Below are 13,943 nucleotides of genomic sequence, written 5' to 3' on the forward strand. Positions count from 1 at the left end.
CTCTCTCCACCAACTACAAAGTGTTAGGTGTATTCCTTTGTGAATTTGGTAGGATATTATTGATGCTTCATTGATCAATATGTCGCTTTGATGAGACCCATGAGTATGTTGTTAAAAGATGGTGTTGATATCTCCTGGATTGAGGATTGTGATCAAGGCTTTGTGCAAATCAAGGGTGCTCTTACTTTTGAACCCATCCTATGCAATCCTGAGCAGTCTAGGACCTTCTATATCAATGAGGGGTTTGGAGAGCACACTTTGGTAGGGATTGTTCTACAGCAAGAGGAGGACCGGTTCATGTATCCTGTCTGATTTGCTTCACAACAAATGCTTGAAACATAGAGTAGCGCTACTTCGAGGCTGGAAAGCATGCTCTATCTTTGGTGTTTTGCATTGAAAATTTTAAGCATTATGTGGCAGGTAGAGCTTTTGCCATCATTTCAAGCAATGGTCTTGCAAAGTAGGTTCTACAGTCGCCAAATCCCCTAGGCCGGTTGGCTAAGTGGTTGGAAATCCTTTAAGAATATGACTTTTCTTTCAAAATTGTAAAAGGGGGTTTTTCCAATTTGAATCATGCCTTCATTGATTTGGAAGAAGGTCTTGATGTGAACCTTGTAGCAGCCACCATCGAGGTGAATGATCCATGGTATGGAGGCATTTACAAGTTTTTGGCTAATTTTTCTTTTCTACCTGACAACACGTCATGAGCAAAAAAATATCCACAAAGATAGTAGGCGATATTCCCTTTTTGATGGGGTGTTGTATTGCCAAGGCATGGATAGAGTCTTGAGAAGGGCTATTGATACATACAAAGTACCCAAAGTGTTGAAGTAGTAGCATGATGGATTTTGTGGTGGACACTATGTGGCAGACTACACCACCAAAAAGATCTTACATGCAAGATATTGTTGGCCAACTATGTTCAAGGATGTAGCTATGTATTGTAAAACCCATGAGCCCTGTCAGTTCTTTGGTAGGAAGGATTTGTGGCCTAGGCAACAACATCATGTGATGTGCATCCATCCATTTCAAAAGTGGGGTATAGATTTCGTGCGGCCTCTACCAATGATAGCTTGCAAGAAGAAGTACCTCTTGGTGGCCACACAATATGTCACCAAGTGGGCTGCAGCCATAGCTCTCTCAACAGTAATTGTGGTAAGGTAGTATTTGATTTCACCTTTGAGCACATATGCACACGATTTGGGACACCCATGGAAATAGTGTCAAATCAATAGAGCCCATTCTTAAATGAAGTTGTGGAGCTACTCATGGAGCATATGGGTATCAATCACCACACTTCTAGCATTTACTATCTTGCATCAATGGGTCAAGCGGATCAATGGCCTCTTGTGGAAGTCCATGGGTAAGATGGCAGCCAGACACCAAGGCCAGTGGGACAACCAAAAGGTTACCAAAGCAGTGTGGTCATACATCATTCATAAGACATCCACTAGACATACCCCTTTTGAATTAGTATATGGTACCAAGGCATTTTTGCCAATGGAGATAGAGGTACTTTGCTTTGAGGTTAGCACAAGAGCAAAAGATGCTAGAAGATGAAAAGGTAGAAGCCAGGTTGATTCAGCTTGAAAAAATAGATGAGACCCGGTGGCATGCATTACACCATGCAAAAATCCAAAAGAACTGATAGAAGGCCCACTTGGATGCTAAGATCCGCAAAGAATGGGAGCATCATTTTGCAGAAGGTGATATGGTGTTGTGCTTTGATAGCAGATTAGGCCACCAAATGGACACAAAATTTCTTACATTTTTCTAAAATGATTTTAACCTCTTAATGCTCCTAATTAACTTTTGCTTATTTAAAGTTTTACTTGAATCTCTTTTTACATAATTAAATTTAGTACTTTTTAATTACTAATAAATTAATTTCTTTGACTACTTTATAACCAAAATGGCATGTTTTTCAAAAAAGCGATTGGTTTGTCATTCTCAAGACCTTGGAATTCTCCCACAATCATCATTTTGCAACATTTTTTTGAGGATTTGACAGCATGTAAGGCTTAGAAATTATCTCAACTACCTTTTCCTATGTTTGGACAACTAGAAACCTCGAAAAGCATCAACCAAACAACTCAAATTGACTTTCACTCTCTCTCAAACTCTCTTTTCCACTTTTTTCAGCTCATACCTTTCCTAAAAACCAAAACCCACCACTTTTCACTAAGCTTTAAGTGTTGGGGAATGGGAAAGTAATGAGAGAAGCACATGCAAGAAAAAGCATACCTCTAACTCCCCGATAACAACACCAAGAATGTGTGGTATCTGGCAGTGACTCATAGCTTAGGTTGTTCTTGAAGCCAAGTTGTGCAAGAACCTTGATCCATCTTTCTTGCACAATCTTAGAAGAGGTTAGAGAACAACAAGGCACATGGTCAGCTTGTCTAAGGATTAAAGAGATTTGGGGGTGTGTGTTTTTAAATAAAATGACCCCTTAACAACCTAGAACCTGAGGTTCAAAATAGAATGGAAGATAATATTATGTCTTAAAAAAATCATATTGAGTTTACAAGAATTAAGCATAAATTTGGTAAAATAAAATGTTAAATCCGTTAGGTGGCCCAAGCTTAGAGGTCGGGTCCGCTTACTTGTCACCATCCAAAACAACCAGTTGTTAGAACAATGTAGTTGAATTTGGGAATATAGGTAATGCCTGTGTTCCCTATGATTGTGGGGATTCATGGACTACCATTGCATCTTGGAAAGGGCCAAATCTTTCTTTATATTCATGCGATGCTAATAAAACTTTATATCCAACCTTAGCATGTCCAAATAGTCCCATGCAAATACATTAGTGAACTCCGCCAGTAAGGCCGCCAATGCAGGTTGGAACTTTGTATCTAGGAGAGTGCTAATTTTCACTAGCTTGGAACTCCCATTAGCTCCTAAGAGCTCTATATATAGCACATCCTCCTAGGCACCTGTGAAAAATCCCATGCATTTCTCTAATTCTCATTCTTGGTCAATGATGTCCTGAAGATCAATGTGAGTTGTTGTTGCAAGCTCTCGCTCCTCGACTGGTTCCAAAACTAGGCGGACTACTTCCACAGAGTGCCCTAGAAGTAGATATTGATAGGAAATCTATTCAACATCCATAAGGAAGAGTAGAACTAAATTTGGATTATCCTTAAGGAACTCTTCTTCCCCATCCACCATGTTCACAATCTTCGCTAGGACAGGCCGTGTTGACTCCTTTACACTCCCATTGGGATCCTGACCTTTTCTTGCCCTGATGTAGAGACAAGGAATTGAGCTCCCAATTTTGTTTGACTTGAGCCTTTTGTAGCTAGGCCTACCTAGAAGAAATTTGTATTCCAAAGGAGAAATTGCCATGCTCAAAACCACAAGGAAACCAAGAACGATTGCAATGTCCATGACAATTGACCTAAGGATGCCCAAGGGTCACACCCATTGTTGATCTACCATGCACACCAAGAAGGGAGCTATTTCCCACTCCATCCATCCCATCTCTTGACAAGTCTTGAGGGTCATGATGTTCACCTTATAACCACCATCAATCAAAACTTCCTTAAAATTGGGGCCCTAATACTTCATCGTAATGACAACCTATAGGAATCAGCATGTTCGTCAATGGCACTACTTGAACTAGCATTGAATCAATCTGGAACACATCTACCCCCTAGACTTGTGGCTATCTCGTTAAAGGCTACATCATATATTGATGAAACTGTAGAACCCACTTCAATAGTGGCCACAGGTAGATCTGGATCGATGCATCCAAAAGTGAATACAATCTGGAGGCTGCAAGATTTCTGTCCTACATTTTGGCCTTCTTGTTTGCCACAGTTGGTGGGCTCGCACTCACCTAGTTTCTACTGGTCCTTGATGATGAGATCCATTCTCTATCTCCTACAATTCCTAGTTATGGAGATGTGGCGACCTTTGTAAATCACACCTTGTGGCTTAGAACTGCATTAGTCTTCAATAGTGGTGCCTCCAATGGTGAAGCTTCATCTCCGATCCACTCACTCACTTATCGATGAAATTAAACTAGCCAATCTAGTAGGGTGTTCTTCTTTTCTAGTGGGCCGCACACCTTTGTGCTCGCTTTGGTCACCACATTCATTTCTGGAACCACTTCCATGTCCTCATCCACAACTTGTACCATGGAAGTACTAGATATCTCTCTCTCAGATAAGTCAATGACACTAGTTCTTGTTGTTTAATGTGATCAGAAAACAATGCTAGAAGGTTTGACAAACATGATATTGTCCTTCTCAAATATGTAATACTTATTTACCAAGCTTGTATTAATGTTAGTATTTTGTGTCCCATTCATGAAATTGAGATTAGCCTTTGAGTCCCTCATTTGTGTCCAGGATAGATCATTGAAGAGTAGCCATTGAAAGGTTGTGTGCAGGATGGATGATTCAACTTCAAAAGTAGTGGAGTATAAAGTCATTCTTATAGATATCATCCCCTTATCCCAAAAATCTAACATAGTCCTGCTAAGCGAAGATGATTTGTGCTCATCTCTACCAAAATACTCCAAACATAGCATGAGACACTTGTTGACATTGACAATTGTGTGACATTTCAAACAAGTTACTATAAACCTTAACTTGAGTGCGAAGGTAGACATTTTGACTAGGATTTTATGACATCTAGACATGAAACAGGTTGTGTATCAGACAAAATTTCCAAAGGAGTGAATATCAATGGAGACTTTTGATAACTTGAATACATCATTAGTTGTTATCCAAGGAGTGCAAAGTGTTGATAAGTTAGCTATGCAAAGAGAGTGGTGGTGCTCCACATGATTGCCATTGGCAAAATAGTTTCATGATATGGAGGACACTCATCAGGCAAAGGAAGAACAAGACTCTGTTGCATTAATTACTAGAATCCTAGCCATTTAGTGATGCAATGTGCTTTAAATGAGGTGGTGTGCCATTTGTATGACCATTACCAACACCACATCCCAATGTCACTACAATGGACGGTGTTTGAGATCACCAGGGTAGACGCAATGGACAACCCTTGTGTCTATGATCCAAGAGCCTCCTATGCACATCAATCTAGAAATACGAAGCCCCAAGACCACACTTCTTCTAAATGTGGTAGTGACAACGACAGTGGAGGAGGCCGTGGCCGTGGATGAGGAGGTGTCAGTCGCATTGGCAATCCATTGAAGAATTGCCTGATCTACCTAGAAGAGGGACATTGGTGAAGCGATTGCCTAGAAGCCAAAGAGTATGACCGCTAGAAACTAGAATGGCAGAAGATGGCCAGAAAGAAGCCGAGCACATTGATGATCCAAATCGTGGATGATGATCCAAAAGTCGCACCAAAGATTAACCTTGTGTCTCGATCCACCAACAAAGTGGTGCAGGGCTCCTCCTCTCCCTCTCCTCCTCCCTTCTCCTCTCTCTCTCCACCATCCCCATGCTCTTACACCTTCTTTCTCTCCCACTCCTATGCTTCCCCTAAACCCTTACTCTCTTAGAGTAGTTCCTCAACCCTTTACCTATAAGACCTATGGGGGAGACAAGTTCTCCACCATGTACTCTACTCTAAACACTAGATCCCCCTTCTAAACTTGAACCTGCCTTTGAACACTGAAACCCTTCTGAACCCTAGAACCTCCTTTTGAACCTTGGAACATCCTTCTGAGCCAAAAGACCCTTCTGAACCTTGAAACTTCTTCTCAACCTTAAACCTTCTTCTGAACCCTGAAACTCTTCCTAGACCTTGAAAACCCCCAATGGAGGTGAAAGTCTTCACTACCCCAATCATGTTGATGAATGTTCCTTTCACACAACCATGCACGATGTTTGTTTCCCACACTTGAGCCTATGTCTCTCACTAGAATATGACCCAAGGTCCTAAGCTACACTTACACTACAAACGATGACATCGATATATCTGTAGGTGACAGAAAGCCTTGGAACCCTGCACACACTGTGGGATGGAGTCAACATTTGGTGCCATTGCTAGGGCGATTAGCATCTTAAGTAAAAAGTAGACATACACAAGTATGTGTGAGAAACAACCACCACAAACTATCATGGAGATATCACTCAAAGGCTAGGAGAGTTGATAGCAAAAAATAAGAATCCCAAGCAAAAGCCTCCAGTTAGTAGCTTAAGAAATTTTATATTTCTTAAAATATAGTCACCTGAAGAACAAATCATGCCATATAATAGAGACCAATGTGTAGAGCTCAAAATTTTAAACATTTCTTTTTTTTTACCAAAAAGCGATCTAAGATAACCATGGGAAGTTATGGGCATAGGAAGGTTGCAGCATTAGCCCTAAACCCTAAAACCTTCCCACGTCCATTAACCCTATCCCTAAACCCCTCCCATGGGAAGTTATGGGCATAGGAAGGTTGTAGCATTAACCCTAACCCTAAACCACTCCCACGTCCATTCCTATAAAAACCCTCTCTACCCCCCATTATTTTTCCTACACATCTAGCCTCCATCTTCTACCAAGTTCCAAGCCATGCCCTCTTCCCTCTCCATCAAACAACATCCTACTCCCATCCTCATCGTCGAGTTAATTCAAGCCCTTCTCGCCTGCGATGACCTAGCCATCCACCATTGTTGCCCTCAAAAATCCCGTTACATCAACAAAGATTTTGGAGAGACTTGTAGGTGATCATCTCTCCCCCTCCCTTTCAAATTCCATCAAATTCTCTGACCATCAAGTTTTCATCAACCAACCACCCCCCAACCCCCTCCACGCCCCTCACCCCTCCCTTTCAATTCCCCCCCTCCCTTTTCACCACCCTCCTCCCCCCCCTCCAGCCCCCCAAACCCCCCCTCTCTCATCCCCACCCCCCCTCCCTTTTTGTTCACCCAGGCAACTCAAAGGCCTGCCACGGCAATAGAACCACCGGTGGTAGCTCGCAACCACTGCCATAGTGCCTACCAATAGCGGTGGCGATGACACTCGCCCCGACTCCGATGTGTGATGCTCCCATCGATGCCCTCCTCCTCCTACACACTTGGCTCCCCAGCCACACGATGGCCCTCCGCCTGCTTTGCTTGGTGCAGTCACCAAATTCGCCCACGTGTGCCCACCTCTTCCATGGCGTGCCACATTTTGTCGGCACCCAACCCCTTTATACCAGCCCGCGGCTACCTCTGAAATGTCTACCACCTCCTATGCCTTCGTCTATTGCTCTAGCTCTTGTGCATCCACCTCCACCCGATGCCTTCCTCCACCGCCCGCCCATGGTTGCATGGCCTCGCCCCTAGATCTGCAGACTTGCCATCATCCATCAAATGGCATTACCAACCAATGTAGTTAACATCCCAAGTGGTGTCAAATGACAAAAAAGGAAACAATCACAGGTCCTCATTAATGAGATAGTCTCTCTCTTGCGCCATTGTAGAGGACCCAACACATCTCTCTCATTGACACTTGATGGTGAAAATAAGGTCAACCCAAATAAAAGCCACTATATTAGCCAAAGTAGATGGGTAGCCACCTAAAACATGTGCACAAGTCGAACTCTAGATCTGTCACAATATAATGCTAGATACCACCTCCTAGGTTGGGAACCAGCATGTGAAGATGTCAAAGAGTCTTGAGATGGAATAAGAATTTTTAAAAAATCCTATGGATGAATGATGCTAAGCTCTATAGGGCCACATCTTAGGAGATGCTACGATAGCACGGTCACCAAGCTAAGACTCATATAAAGTAAAGGCACCAAACCCTCTATACCATATGGCAACTCCCAATGTCATAATAAGGGACTCAGAAGTGATATAAGAGAACAATCTAAAAACATCGGTCCAAACCACCCTGGAAATCTGACAATTCCATAAGTAATGCTTGTAGGATCCCTCTACAAACTAACATCTCATACATAGAAAGAAGGTCTACCCATTTTCTATAATGATAAGCCCACTAGAATGCTCCTGTGCCATGGTGAGCCAAGGAAAGTATGAAACTTTATTTTTTCTACTAATAAAAAATGGGTCCAGATTATCACCAAGATTTGCTCAATAATCCCTTGTGACTACCATTGCTGAATGGTCTCCATGGGTGTATGATGAATGTCTCTTTACCAATCTCGTATCCAGTCCTTATCAAATGCCAAAAAAGGGACAAAGGATATAAAGTAGTGGGCACTGGCCAAGCCCAGTCCCTCAATCCTAGTCCAACTCTAGTAAAGGTCTCCCCTAATATATCCAAAATCTCCATCTAGGCTCCCCTCTAACAATCAATCGAGAGGGATCTAGTAGCCAATTTCTTCCACAAGCAACCTATAACTTTGATCCTCTACCAACAAAGATCTTGTTGGGCCATCAAATATGTATGTGAAAGACTAGGAGAAGTATTTGTAGAATAATATAAGAAGGTTTTGATCCCATTCTCACACCTGCACATATGCTAAGCTCACTAAAGCATCCAAACCAATTAGAAATAGTATGAAGATCCTCCTGAGGCTCAGTGAGGCACTCTCTCCATAGCTGAGGGATGGGTCTCATAATCGAGAGTCTAGTGGTAGCAACTTGTGGTGGGAGAGATCCATAAGTATACAAAATATTCTTCCCCATGATCTCCTAACCTCTGTTGAACTAATATCCAATAGTTGTCAAACCCTAGGCATACCATCTTGCTAGTTTTGATCTAAGCTCACTACCTAGGAAGACACCCTAATATTGTACCCAAGGTGTTATGGAAAAGTGGTTGTTTGGCTATCTCCTCTCTGGTGGAAGGCACTTCATGAATGAGTGTCTGATGAAAATAATTCCAAATTTAAATGAGTCTCCTCACTGATGGAGAAGCAGGGTGATCTACCAAGAAAATCTAGTTGATACTTCCGGGCCACCACTGACCAACTACCTTAGGAGTACTTGTAGAATACCATGCAGCAAAAATTGCTTCCAAGTCTAATCCCCTAGAGTCAAGCCTCTCACTAGAAGCTTGATCAAGAGTGATTTGCTCTAAAGATTAGGATCTAGGATCCCTAGACCTCCTTGTGTTGCCAAAAGGGTGAGTGTATCAAGATACTCTAGCTCTAGTGTCCACCATTGAACCATCACCCCCACTCCACAAAAAAATCATGAGCAATCTCCTCACTTGTTTAATACTAGCAGCATGAAAGCAGAAAGCTATATATTACATGGTTTCCAGGAGCATTTGATTGAGCACAAGTGCTATACCAGCCAAAGAAAGCTTAATTATAATCTTATAGGTGAGCTTCCTTCATATACCATCTAACAACACAAGAGTAAAGACACATCAAGACAAACTTGAAAGCCCAAATATCTAGTGGAGGTGCCTTTGAGAACCTAGACCAAAACCTTTATCAACTCCCTAGATTGGCATACCTTACTCAGCACTAGTCCAAATACTTTTGATATATATATATATATATATCTGTCACTAATGTGCCATCTACAAACTCTATTTTGAGTAAATCTTTGCTTCTGCCTAATTAAGAGATAAAGCCCTAGGGTGCCCTAACTAGTATCCTGCAAAAAGTAACCATAGTCGAGCCATAGCCTCAACCACAAAAAGAAAATAACATGGTGCAAGAGGACAACCCTAATGAACTGATCTAGAGAATTGAAATGCCTCATCCTGCTAGCCAAATTGAGAATATAATGAGAATTTTGTATGCCTGCTCAGTGGTCTATAACCTGAATGAGAAATAGCCTTTGTCTAACAACTTGAAAATCTATGACAGTTATACCCAAAATTGCCATGTTGGGGTACCCCCAGTCATGAAGTTGTAGACCTCTACTTGGTAGAAACCAATAGAATATAAAGCCCTCCTCCGTTGCATCTATCAACTAAAGTATGTATGGAGGGGATGTAATAAGGACCTCAACTTCCTTAGGTTCATTGATGCAAGTGGCATGAATGTCCTCCATTGTCTTAGCTTTACACTTTCCTGAGGGTGACAAACTATTGTTGTTGGGAGAGGAAAAAATGGAGGTGGATGGGATAGAATGCTCAAGCACTACCAACCATGTATCTAACAAGCTCAACTGTGTTACCTACCTTATGCATAAGCCTCCTCAGACAGAGTCATGACTATATGCATATTGAGACACAACAAATGCTACCCTATGAGGTACCAAATCTATGAGAAGCATCAACCATACACATACCAAACAATGCATAAACTGAAACATTGCTCAATTATAAGTCACCTGCCTCATGCATAAGCCTCTGAAAAAAGAGATGCCACTATGTGCATATTGAGACACAATATACACTACCCTACGAGGTGCCAAACCTCTGGCCATATCCAATGCTAAATTTGATGCAAATTCAAGGTGCTCCAAAGGTCTTCAATTTGCAGAAAAAAGAAGCCAAAATTGGTGGGTAGCAAATAATCAACAATTGGAGGAAGCTAATTCGATGGCAATGATAGCTAGGAGGAGCAGTAAGAAAGGGGCTAACATCTTGATTAGTTGTACCTATAATTTCTACTTGAGGCACACTCTCCAACCATGCTAACCACTGGAGCTATTTCACCTTGTAGAAAATTAACATAAGAGAAAAGAATGATGATGGATGGAACCTGGCTAAGTACAGAACAACTCTTTGAGCCTCACCAATCGTCACTCCCTCTGGCTAGTAATTGCAATATTAGTAATCTCTTAATCTTTTCAATATATTTTAGAAGGAGATCTCAATTATTCGTATATTATCTTTGGCTTCTAGTACTCTCTTCAAGAATGTTGACCAACCACAAGTATTAGGAACTCTCCAAGAATATTAGCAAAATTTGCAACCAGTACTCCTTGAGAATGGTGACTAAAATGTCACACTATTAATTTGAACATGACAATCCAAATAGCAACTCTTTCACCTTGCTCGAAATATTAAAATTGTTTGGAAACAAACCATAGCTTTAGCAAGGAACAGGAGTAGCCCCAAATACTCAAGGACAACCAAAGTAGAAGGGTGCTCCAAAGATAAACAAAGCATGGTCCAAAACATGGTGAACAATTAAATGCGGCTACTTTTGTATTGAGTCGAGAATTAGTGATGACCAGAAACTCAACCACCTTGAGAACACAGATGCAAATCGTTGTGTAGCGGAGTCAGGTTGTTGCAAGATGTAGTTGTTGTTCGCTGAGTTGGTTTCTTTTGTAATACACTTCTTTTGCTATTAGTTTTGTTGGGCTATTTTGCTAGCTTGCACTGTTTGCTTATATTGCATTGACGCTGCTCTTCACTGCTACATTGGCTTCTTGTGCTGCCTACTAACACTGCTTGTAGTTGATGGCTTTGACTCTAGGTTACAGTAGATGTTGTTGCAGTGCTCAGTGCTTGAGTAATGTTGGAGTAAGCCAAGCTTCCCTTGAATGTGTGGGTGGTTCACCTATGAATGGCTGTGGCTAGAGTAGGACAATGGAGAATTGATTTGATGGCAACACCTTATAGTAGCTTAACTCATTAACAACTTATAAAATAGTGACTGGCAGCAATGACTCATTAATAGCTTTATAAAAATAGCGACTGGAGGTGGAAGACCAAAACTACAGATGAAGGCAACTCATTCCCTAAAAAATATAGCAATGGCGAAGCTTTTGGAATAGCCTGTGGTGGCTAAGTGATAGCCAACAAAGGACCTTTTCTCAAAATGTTGATTGTAGCTCCCTTTGGAAAGCAACATTCTCCCACAAGTTGAGAGTGACGACAAATAGGAGCTCCCATAAGCTAACAAAAGTTTATTGAATAGGTTGGGATAGTGAACCACCAAAGAAATGCTACAATGACTTCCCTCCCCTCCAACAAGTGGTATCAGAGCAAGTTCAAGCTCTTAGCTTTTATCCTATTGTTAGTCATTGCTCCATCCTCGCAACCCTTTATTGCCATAAAATGCAGCAACATGGCCATCATGAGTTGTAGGAACATTTCCACTTGTAGAAAGTTGCACCTAAAGAATTGTTTAGGAATCAATGGCAAATTTTTCTTCAACCTTGATAGTACCTTTTTCTTTTATGGCATCCTTTCCTCCTCATACCTTCGCTTTTCGAAAGTAGTTGGTTTTGGGCTGAGTAATTACCTTAGGCCTTAGGTTGCCACTCTAGTAATATTTGAAGGCAAAACACATCAATGATACACTACTATCCACATACCATGAGTCTGAGTTGTCAAGTTGTCATTGTTGACATGAGTTGCAATAGTTTTTTTGATATTAGGATATGTAGAATTTCCTCATAAAAATATTTTCCATAAAATTGTCATATTTTTTCGTATACAGGTACAAATTCTACCTTAGTTTTAAAATTTAGGTAAAACTTAGCACTATTTGGAGGGAATCTTAAAAGTTGATAATGCATGTAATATGTAAGAGTGTTCAATATCCTTGTACCAAAAAATTGCCCAACTTTTCAATTCCTTTAATGATGTTAGCAAACCATAAGGACCATATTACATTCATGAAATTGTAAAAAACACAATACACGCTATTAAAAATATTGTTAAATATGGGCCTCCTTTTTGCATGTTCCCCCCCCCATAATGATACTGTGCAGTAGTGTTTTTAATGATGATAAAAAAAGCCTCAAAATTTTGGAATATCCCATTTGGTTCTTGTTCTACACCTATGCTCTTCCTTATGTGTGTGAGTGGTGTGTACTGTGTGACTATATTTTTTGAAAAAAGGCAAGTGATAAATGAAGAGTTTAAATGATCTGAGTAGGAATGAGGGGTTGGCTTGAGTCTAGGGCAACTAGAGTGAGGTATCCTGAGAAGCTCTAACTCGAAACATGTACTATGGGCCTATTTCTGCATGGCCTCACGAGCTCATACATGCAAAATGACAACTTGCGAGTGCGTACTGAGCCACCCCGGTGGCCATTTTGAATGTGCACTTGTTTGGTGGATCCAATCTTGCACTCGGGGAGTTGAGCACGAGATGCCAAATTATCTCCCGCAAAGCAAGCTGACCGTCATCCCTGAGTCGTTTTCCAGACCCGATCATCTTGTCAACTAGTCTACTGCTGGGGCGTGTGGCCTCATCAAGCTTCCACCACCCGATCTACCCCCCAAGGCTCTATATAGCTACCACCTAAGGTGTCGACTCCATGATAAATTTGAAGGAAGAGTTTAAGTGACTTGGGAAGAAGGGGCTAGGGTGTAAGGATTATGCCCTATATAGCTACCACAAAAGGCGTCTAGTCCATGAAAAACCTTAAGGAAGGACCCGAGAAGGGGCTAGGGTTTGGGTCTGCAAAGAGCCCTAACCCTTAAAACCCAAAACATGTACGATATAAGGAGTCAGGACACTCTGTAACGAAGTAGTGTTAGTCCAATGTTGTGTTTGTGTGTTGGAGTCTTTTAACTGGTCGATGATGAAAAACACAAAGGCTTGTTTCTCAAACATTCGCAGTGGCCGACCTAGAGATTTCGCCCTCTTGGGCTTGAGATCTGATGCGGTTCAACTTCCTTGGATTGCTGAGACCTTCTTATGTATTGTGTACCTGTTGGCTTCTGTTCGGAAACTGATTTGTGTGATCGTTTGTTTGGCTTCTGTTCGGAAGTTGATTTGTGTGTGATCGTTTGTTGGTTTCTGTTCGGAAGTTGATTTGTGAGTGAGCGATTTTTGGGTCCTGTTCGGAAGCCGTTGATGATATAACTTTTAGGCTTGTTTCTCAAACATTCGCAGTGGCCGCCTAAGAGCTTTCGCCCTTTTGGGCTTGAGAGTTGTTGCTGTTTTCCTCTTCCTTGGATATCTGAGGCTTCCTCTTGTAACTTTCTCCCTTTGTTTCTTTTAAAGCGTATTGTTCTGCATTTTTCGGCTTGAGAGTTTTAATGCTCTCGATTTCCTGACGTTTACCTATTGCCATGGGCTTTTTTGGTCGACGGTGTTTATCTTTCTTGCTTTGTCTTTATGGCGCATAGATTTGAACTCAGTTTGGTCGTCTTGTTTGGGCGTGGTCGCATGTATGGTTTATTCTTGTCCGGAGCGAATACTT

General features: G+C 41.5%; 1 non-coding gene across 1 annotated transcript; it reads left to right on the top strand.

The window, feature by feature from the left end:
• Positions 1-13,586: 13,586 nt before the first annotated feature.
• On the top strand, positions 13,587-13,708 carry LOC147900244 (small nucleolar RNA SNORD14). The gene has a single exon (XR_015541357.1). It is a non-coding gene; the product is annotated as a small nucleolar RNA SNORD14 (small nucleolar RNA).
• The last annotated feature ends 235 nt before the right edge of the window (positions 13,709-13,943 follow it).

Source organism: Dipteris shenzhenensis, chromosome 7, assembly GCF_047967505.1.
Source record: "Dipteris shenzhenensis isolate YYH24624 ecotype China chromosome 7, Dip_SZ_1.0, whole genome shotgun sequence".
In the NCBI taxonomy this organism is placed as follows: Eukaryota; Viridiplantae; Streptophyta; class Polypodiopsida; order Gleicheniales; family Dipteridaceae; genus Dipteris; species Dipteris shenzhenensis.